This window comes from Meriones unguiculatus (genome assembly GCF_030254825.1).
Source record: "Meriones unguiculatus strain TT.TT164.6M chromosome Y unlocalized genomic scaffold, Bangor_MerUng_6.1 ChrY_unordered_Scaffold_25, whole genome shotgun sequence".
NCBI lineage: Eukaryota > Metazoa > Chordata > Mammalia > Rodentia > Muridae > Meriones > Meriones unguiculatus.
The window spans coordinates 12,263,529-12,270,455 of record NW_026843710.1 but is presented as its reverse complement, the minus strand read 5'-3'; the positions used below and the strand labels follow the sequence as shown (position 1 = coordinate 12,270,455).

Genomic DNA, 6,927 nt, shown 5'->3' with positions numbered 1-6,927 from the left:
AGATAACTTAAAACCTCTTCACAGATGTAGTCCATGGCAGTGCAGTGTCCATGTAGGTTCCACAGTAATGGAAGAGGGACCACCTGTGACATGAACTGATTAGTCTGCTCTTTGACCACCTCACCCTGATTGGAGAGCAGCCTTACCAGGCCACAGTGAAAGAGAATAGCCACTCCTAATGAAATTTGAAAGACTAGGATCAAAAGGAAGAAGATGAAGACCTCCCATATCAGGGTACTTGGGGAGGGGCATGCATGGAGATGGAGAGCAAAGGTAAGATTGTAATGGGATAGGGTTTTATGGGGGCATACAAAGTGAATAAAGTATAAATAATAAAAACTGAAATAAAAACTATTGAAAAAATGTATTTCCTTTTCGATTTATATTACGGCAGGGTGTGCTTTGAGGTTGATATGCCAATGAAACTGAAAAGACAGAATGGAGTCTCTGTCACTTTACATTTGTTTTTTGTTGGTCTCAGTCTCTATATCTGAATTTGTGTCTCTAGCTCTCTCTGTGTCTCTTTCAGTCTCCCTCTCTTTGCCTCAAACTTGTGGTTCAGTATGAAAAGTTCTCAGTTTTTGTGAAGGACTACAACAAAATGACTGCTTGCAGACATGACATCATGGATGGTCTCCTAAAAATATAAGCAATGCCCCAATTAAGTGATTTTTTATTCAAATATTTGCCTTGGTCAGGGAGCATTTTCACAGAAAATTATTCACTAACTGTGCATTTAACAAATAATAATAGAATCTGTCATAATGTGACACTCACAAGTCAAGTGCACGTGACTTTATTAATGACCATTTGAAATTATGTGGTGCTCTCTTTGGCAGAACATATACAAAAATTGGAACTATGCTGAGAAGATTATCATGGCCCATGCACAAGGATGACATGCAAATTCACGTAGAGTTCCATTTTTGTTTTTGAGAAATTAAAGAAAACACAAATAGTGGAAATTGTGGAGAGAAAGAACTTAGGGAAAAAAAAAACAGGAACTACAGACGCAAGCATAACAAATAGACTACAAGAGATGGAAGCAAGAATCTCAGTTGTGGAAGATACAGTGGAAGAAATCAGTGTATCTGTCAAAGAAAATGTTAAATCTAAAAAATTCCTGAAACAGACCATCCAAGAAAGACAAAACTTAAGAAAAATTAGAATAGAAGATAGTTATAGGAGATTCCCTCCTCAAAGGCCCAGAATGTATTTTCAAAAAAAAAAAATAAATAAATAACTGAAGATAATTTCCCCAACTTAAAGGAGATGCCAATAAGAATAGAAGAGGTCTACAGAACATCCAATAAATTAGTCCAGAAAAGAAAATCTTCCCATCACATAGTAATCAAAACAGCAAGTATACAGAAAAAAAAAAATACTAAAAGTTGTAAGAGAAAAAGGCCAAGTAACATCTAATGGCAAACCCATCAGAATCACACCTGACTTTTCAGCAGAGCCTATGAAAGCCAGAAGGGCCTAGATGAATATCATGCAGGCCCTTGAAGAACACAGATGGCAGCCAGGCTACAATACCCAGCAAAACTCTCAGTACTCATAGATGGAGAAAACAAGATATTCAAGGACAAAAACAAATTTCAACAATACCTACACACAAATCCAGCATTACAGAAGACACTAGAAGAAAAAATACAACCCAAGAAAACTAGCTACTTTCAAGAGAACACAGGAAATAATTAAACTCATTACAGTATAACAAAGCAACCAAGCACAAAAGCATACTACCACAACCAACATCAAACTCAAAGGATATAGCAGCCACTGGTCATTAATCTCTCTCAACATCAGTGAACTCAATTCTCCAATAAAAAAAAAAAACAACAACAACAAAACAGACTAACAGAATGGATGAGTAAACAACACCCAGCAGTCTGTTGCATGCAAGAAACACACCTAAGTCACAAACATAGATATTACCTGACGGTAAAGTCCTGAAAGACTGTTTTCCAAGCAAATGGACCCAAGAAACAAGTAGGTGTAGACATTCTAATATCTAATAAAATAGTTTTTAACCAAATTTAATAAAGCGAGATGGACAAGGACACCTCATACTCATCAAGGGAAAATTCCACCAGGAAAACATTACAATCCTGAATAATCTATGGCCCAAATACAAGGTAACCCACATGTGTAAAAGAAACATTGATAAAACTTAAACAACACATAGATACCCACACATTAATAGTGGGAGACTTCAACACTCCATTCTCAACAAAGACAGGTCAACAAAACAGAAATTAAAAAAAAAAGAAAATATGTTTCTGACAGAGGTCATGAATCAAATGGACCTAACAGATATTTACAGAATCTTACACCCAAATGCAAAAGAATTTAACTTTCTATCAGCACCTCCTGGAACCTTCTCCAAAATAGACCATATGTTTGGCCACAAAGCAAGCCACAGCAGATACAAGAAGATTAAGATACTCTCTTGATCTTCTCTGATCACCATGGGATAAAACTTCACAGCAACAGAAATAGCAAAAAGCCTACACATATGGAAATTGAACAACTTGCTACTAAATGACACCTGGCTCAGGGAAGATATAAAGAAAGACATTAAACTCTTCTTAGAATTCAATGAAAATGGAGGCACAACATACCCACACTTATGGACATGATGAAAGCAGTACTAAGAGGAAAGTTTATAGCACTAAGTGCCTTCAAAAAGAAATTCAAGACAGCTCATTCAAGTAAATTAATGGCTCACCTAAATACCCTAGGGAAAAAAAAAAGCAGACACACCAAAAAGGAGTAGACAGCTGGAAATTACAAAATTACAAAAGAAGAGGAGGGAGAGGCTTATGGGGGGGGGGATACAAAATGAATAAAGTGTAATTAATAAAAGTTAAATAAAAAAATTTAAAAAAAATCAGTTCTGAAATCAATCTGTTAGAGAAAAATAAAACAATTCAAAGAATCAATAAAACCAAGAGTTGATTCTTTGAAAAGAATGAAGAAGATAGACAAACTCTTAGCCAAACTAAGTAAAAGGCAGAGAGACACCACCCAAATCAACAAAATCAGAAGTAAAAATGGGGTCATAACTACAGACACTGAGGAAATCCAAACAATCATTAGGACTTCCTTCAAAAGTCTATATGCCACAAAATTTGAAAATCTAAATGAAATGGGCAATTTCCTTGATTGATTTCACTTACCAAAGCTGAATGAAGATCAGGTAAACCAATTAAAATGTCCTATATCTACTAAGTAAATGGATGTGGTCATTGAAAGATTTCCATCTAAAAAACAAACAAACAAACAAACAAACAAACAAAAAACCCAGGACCAGATGGTTTCAACACAGAATGTTACAAGATCTTCAAAGAAGAGCTAACTCCAATTCTCTTCAAACTACTCCACAAAATAGAAACAGAAGGAACACTACCAAACTCATTCTAGGAAGCCACAGTCATCTTGGTACCTAAATCTCACAAAGACCCAACAAAGAAAGAGAATTTCAGGCTAATCTCTCTTATGAACATTGATGCAAAAATATTGGATAAAATACTTGCAAACCAAATACAAGAACACATGAAGGATATCATCCCCTGTGAACAAGTAGGCTTCTTCCCAGGTATGCACAGGTGGTTCAATTTATGGAAATCCATCAATGTGATCTACCATATTAACAACCTAAAAAAGAAACACAATGATAATCTCCTTTGATGCTGAAAAAGCATTTGAGAAAATCCAACATCCATTCATGTTTAAAGTATTGGAGAGATGAGTGATACAATGCATATATCTAAATATAGTAAAGGCAATATATATCAAGCCTATTGCCAACATCAAACTCATGAGAGAAACTGAAAGCAATTCCAATGAATTCAGGAAAAAGTCAAGGCTGCCCACTCTCTCCATATCTCTTCAACAAAGTTCTGGAAGTCATTGCTATAGCAAAAAAAAAAAAAAAAAGTAACAGAAGAGATGAAGAGGATACAAATCGGAAAGGAAAAAGTCAAAGTATAGCTATTTGCAGATGATATGCTAGTAGACCCTCAAAATTCTACCAGGGCACTCTTACAGATGATAAACACTTTCAGCTAAGTGGCAAGATACAAAATTAAATAAAAAAGTCAGTAGCCCTTCTGTATACAAAAAAAGAAAAAAAAATGGCTGAGAAAAAAAAATTAGGGAAACAACACTCTTCAAAACAGCCAAAAAAGACAAAAAGTACCTTGGTGTAACCCTAACCAAACAAGTCAAGACTTGTATCTAAAAAATTTCAAGTCTCTAAAGAAAGAATTGGTAGAAGATATTAGAAGTTGGAAAGATCTCCCATGCTCATGGCTTGACAGGATTAACATACTAAAAATGACCATCATACCAAAATCAATCTACAGATTCAATGCAATTCCCTTCAAATTACCAACAAAAAGTTTTACAAAAAAATTGAAAGAAAAATTATAAACTTCACATGGAAAAACAAGAAACCCAGAATTGCTAAAACAACCCTCTACAATAAAAGATCTTCTAGGAGAATCATCATCCCTGATCTCAAACTGTATTGTAGAGTAACAATAATAAAAACAGATTGGTACTTGTCTAGAAAATGAATGGTGGAAAATGGAACTGAATAGAAGGCCCAGAAATAAACTAACACACTGATGGACACCTGAGTTTTGATAAAGATGTCAAACCTATACAATGGAAACAAGATAGCATCTTCAGCAAATGTTGTTGGTCTAACTGGATGTCACCATGTACAAAGATGCACCTAGTATCATACTTATCATATCACCCTGTACAAAAGTAAAGTCCAAGTGGATCAAAGACCTCACCATAAAACCTGACACATTAAATTGGGTAGAAGAAAAAGTGGGGAAAGAGCCTTGAACTCATTGGCACAGGAGACCACTTCCTGAACAGAGCACCAACAATCGATGAATGGGACCTTGTGAAATTTTTGTAAAGTTTCTATAAAACAATCATCAAAACTAAATGAATGTTTACAGATCTGCAAAGAATCTTCACCAAGCCTCTATGTGACAGAGGACTATAACTTGGTATATATAAAGATCTAAAGAAGTTGAAAAGAAACAAATCAAGTATTCCAATTAAAAATGGGGAACAGAGCTAAACACATAATTATCGATATAGGAATAGTGAATGGCAGAGAACCACTTAAAGAAATGCTCAATGTCATTTCCATCAGGGAAAAGCAAATCAAAACTACCGTGAGATTTCAACTTACACCCATCAGATTGGCCAACAGGAAAACCTAAAGTGACAACACATGCTGGAAAAGGTGTGGAAAAGGGGAACCTTCCTTCAGTGCTGGTGGAAATATAAACTTGTACAACCACTCTGGAAATCAATCTGGTGCTTTCTCAGACAACTAGGAATAATAACACTTCCTCAAGTTCAAGTTATACCACTTCTAGGCATATATCCAAAAGAACCTCAAGTACACAATAAGGACATTTGCCCAACCATGTTTGTAGCAGCTTTATTTGTACTAGCCAAAACCTGGAAACAACCCAGATGATTCCCCAACTGAAGAATGGATACAGAAATTGTGGAACATCTACACAATGTAATTTTACTTAACAATAATAAAACAAAAATAAAACTAAAGCAAAAACAAACAAACAAACAAGGAAATTGTGACATTTGAAGGTAAAGGTGGGAACTGGAAGTGAGCTATACCAGAAGCAGAAAGAAACAGTCAATATATATTCACCCATATAGACACATAGAGTAAGCCTACTGAAAATGGTAAACCTAAAGAAACTAATCAAGAATGAGGACTCTGGCTAAAATGCTCAATCCCCATCCCAAAAGGCAAAGAGGATGAATATCCAAAGGAAAAAAATTGGAACAATTTAGGAGCCTGCCACAGAAGGTTTCTGAAAGGCTCTGCCATGCAGACTATCAAAGCAGATGCTGAGACTTATGGACAAATGTTGGGGAAATTGCATGGAATCTAATGAAAAAAAGTGAGAAATAATAAGATCTGGAGGGGACAGGAGTTCCATAAGGAGAGCAACAGAACCAAAAAATCTGAGCACAGGGGTCTTTCCTGAGACTCAAACTCCACAAAGTACCATGCATGGAGATAACGTAGAACCTTTGCACAGATGTAGCCCATGGCTGTAGAGTGTCCAAGGGAGTTCCATAGTAATGAGAACATGGACTGCCCTTGACATGAACTGATTGAACTGATTTTTGAAAACCAAACCCTGATTGGAGAGCAGCCTTAACAGGCCACAGAGGAAGACAATGCAGCCACTCCTAATGAGATCTGATGGACAGGGATAGAAGGAAGTAGAGGAAGACATCCCCCATCAGAGGACTTGGGGAGATGCATGCGTAGACAAGGGGGATGGATGTTTGGATTGGGAGGGAAGAGGAAGTGGTTTATTGGGGGATACAAAGTGAATGAAGTGTAATTAATAAAATTTAAAATAGAAATATTAAAAAAATATAATTCCTTTTAGTGTTATATTATAGGAGAATGTGCTTTGAGGTTGACATGCCAATAAAAGCAACCAGACAGAATGGGGTTTCTGTCTATTGGTATCTTTCAATTTATATCTTTGTTTCTTCTGGTCTCAGTCTTAATATTTCTGAATGTGTTTCTCTAGCTTTTTCTCCCTCTTTCTCTCTCTATAACCCTCTCTCTGTCAGTATGAAACGCTCTGAGTACTACAAGAAGATGACTGCTTGCCAGTGTGACATCCTAAATGGTCTCTAATTTTATATGCAAGGTCCCAATTTAAACACTTTTGTTTAAAGAGTTGCTATGTTCAGAGACGATTTTCACAGTCACTAATTCCCTGAGTGTGGACATACATATGCACTTAACAAATAATAATGGAATCTATGATAGTGTGAAAGTCACATGTCAAGGACTAGTGACTTTATTAAATAAATTTTTTATTTTTTAAAAAAATA

The 6,927-nt window shown here is 35.8% G+C and overlaps 1 non-coding gene across 1 annotated transcript; it reads left to right on the top strand.

The window, feature by feature from the left end:
- The first annotated feature begins 825 nt into the window (after nucleotides 1-825).
- Nucleotides 826-930, top strand: LOC132651834 (U6 spliceosomal RNA). Its single transcript, XR_009589393.1, has one exon. It is a non-coding gene; the product is annotated as a U6 spliceosomal RNA (small nuclear RNA).
- The last annotated feature ends 5,997 nt before the right edge of the window (nucleotides 931-6,927 follow it).